Source organism: Nannospalax galili, unplaced genomic scaffold, assembly GCF_000622305.1.
Source record: "Nannospalax galili isolate Female #2095 unplaced genomic scaffold, S.galili_v1.0 scaffold40, whole genome shotgun sequence".
Classification (NCBI taxonomy): Eukaryota; Metazoa; Chordata; class Mammalia; order Rodentia; family Spalacidae; genus Nannospalax; species Nannospalax galili.
In genome coordinates this window covers 227,526-230,293 of record NW_008347810.1, presented here as the reverse complement: position 1 = coordinate 230,293, position 2,768 = coordinate 227,526, and positions in this window count along the sequence as shown.

Below are 2,768 nucleotides of genomic sequence, written 5' to 3'. Positions count from 1 at the left end.
AGTGTCTGCTTTCACAAGTTTCAAACATGTCACAACCCTTCTTTCCTTGTTAAACGATGTCAGGTCCAACTATATAATTTTCAGGGCCCAATGTAAAATGAAACTTTAGAGCCTCCTAATCAAAATTAGGAAAACTGTGTCCTTAAAGATGAAATGACATTTGAACTTTTCTTTCTTGTAGGATCTCTCATAAGTTCCATAAAGTTGTTAATTTGCCCTTATGTGTGGCACTCACTTCCTGGAACAGGGGATACTGGTGAGCAGTCCTAAGCATAACAGCTTGTGAGGGCAGGTGCCCCCGACTCAGCATACCTGCAGTTCTGGTCCTGAGCCCGGCATCTCCCATTCCCACAGTAAAGGCGGCTCTTCCCCAAAGTATTGCAGCTGTCCTCAAGAGGAGGTGAGTACACTTCCACTCAGCTCATACTATTCCCAGTCCTGGACCACCCAAGGTCAAGTCCTCTCAACATCAACCCTTCCTGTGCCTGACTCAGGCTGGCCTACAGCTTGATAAAACTCAGCTAAATTTAAATTTCTAATAAACAAGTGATGATATTTTAGCATATCCCATGAAGTATTTGAGGAATTTTATCCTTCAAAATTACTATTTGAAACTCAATGTCACTGAGTATGGCACTTTACTTCTTGTTTTAGTTTTTGCTGAATGTGGGAAACTTAGATCTGGGACCAGAGACTGGGAAATAGTTGTGGATAAAGCCCAGCATTGGAAAAAGCTAGAAGGCCCAGGCTCCACACAAATTTAAAGCATGACCCCAGAAGCTCTACGCCTTCTAAACTGGCAATTAGAAACTTCCCAGTCTCCCTAGGGAGCCCTTCTGAACTCTTCCCACTAAGCTGCCCTCAACTGACAAACCAACTTGTTCACAGAAAGATGCTGGTTAATATACCAAGATTCCTATTTGTGAACCAAAAGACAAAAATTATTTACAGTGCAAGAGAACTGGTAATAGCTACTGTTTCAAGATAAATTTTTCTTCTTAACTTCAGGGAAAATATTTCTTCTTAAGTTACCTAGAACTACACTGCACTCAAGAAAAATAGAATAATTCTTACATGTCTTTATTTCTTTTTTCATCTCCAGATGGCATATCACTCTGTTATCTTGACAATCATAAATGTCATCATTAATTAGACCAAGTTTATTAAATTATATTCAGATTACCTCCTTGAGAAATCGTTCCTATGATTTAAAAGACTTTCTTCTTCATGTCATCTGTAACAAATGACCTCTGAAGATGATTTTTCTGCTTTCATTTCGCCATCCAGTCCTGAAAGAATCCTTCCCCTGTTGGTGGTATACATCATTCTTACACAAACTATAGATTCTGTTAAAATTTCATCTATACAAATTTGCAACTGGAATGCTTCCTTTCCCATAGTTCATCTCTTTGGGGACAACTACTTAAATCAAAAAGGAAAATATTAGACCAAACCAATTTATCAACACAAACTTAAAATATTAAGTGGCAACTTCTGCAATAAGCCAAGGGGAATTGCTCCTGGTTCAGCATCCAGAGGATAGCACTATTAAATATTTAATAATTGTCCTTTGATTGCTCATCTCCATTCTTAAGATGGATTTCCAGTCTGTTGAAATCAAATTCCTCTTCAAATTTATATGGTACTTCAGCATTGCTGACCCTGGTCCTTTCTGGTCACATAATGACAGACAAGGTGAGGAGGTGGAGCCAGGAAGAGTCAACTATTGATTTTGTTCTTTGGAGCCCAAGGCTCTTTCAGTTTTAGCACTAAAATGAAAAGAAGAAAACGCCGTAAGTTCATAAACTTAAGCCATCTCCACAAATTTGTTAGGTCTGTTTTTAAGATTAATAAAATTTCTGAATAGGGGCTGGAAGGATGACTCAGCAGTTAAAGAGCACTAGCTGCTCTTGCAGAAGAGGACCTGGGTTCAATTCCCAACTCCCACATGGTGGCTAACAACCATTCATAACAACATTTCCAGGGATCCAATGCCCTCTTCTGACCCCCATGGGTATTGCATGTTACTGGCACACTTATACATATAGGCAATATGCTCATACACATAAAATAAAAATAATAAAATATTTTTAAATTTGTGAATAATAAAAACAACATTCTATTTGGAAGTTTATACATGTAGCAAGTATAACAACTGCTAAATTTATTTATAAAATTATGGCATTAGTTAAGGAAATTGATCATATGATGATATGAAACAACCATGGCTGTAACGCCAGAACAGTCACATAACCCACTAATTTGGAGAAAACCTTTTATGACTCTTGGTGTGCTATTTCTAGCCCCTATTCAGGTTTTTAATCAAAGCTTCACCCCATCTATCTTCTTTTGTCATTGGTAATTGTGCATTATCCATGTGTGCCCTGCCTCCTGGAAGGACTCCAGAATCAGCTAGCATTTTCCCTCGATTTCCACTTATCAGGACTGTCTAAAAAATTGCTCAAAATATCTTGCTTTATTCTAACAAAAAAGAAAACATTCTGTAATAAAATACCGTAGATTTGGTGATTTAAACAGCAGAAACTGACTTCTCAGGCCTTTGGAGGCTGGGACATCCAAAATGAAAGAGGCGGTCAGTGTCACTTGTGGGGGCTTTTCCCTTATCACAACTACCTTCCATTTGTCACTTCTCAAGCTGAAGAAAGAGAAAGCTAGCTTTCTTCTTATAACGACACTAATTCCATCGTGAGAGGGCAAAGTTCACTTTCATGACTACCTCTAGATCTAATTACCTCTCACAGGTAGTA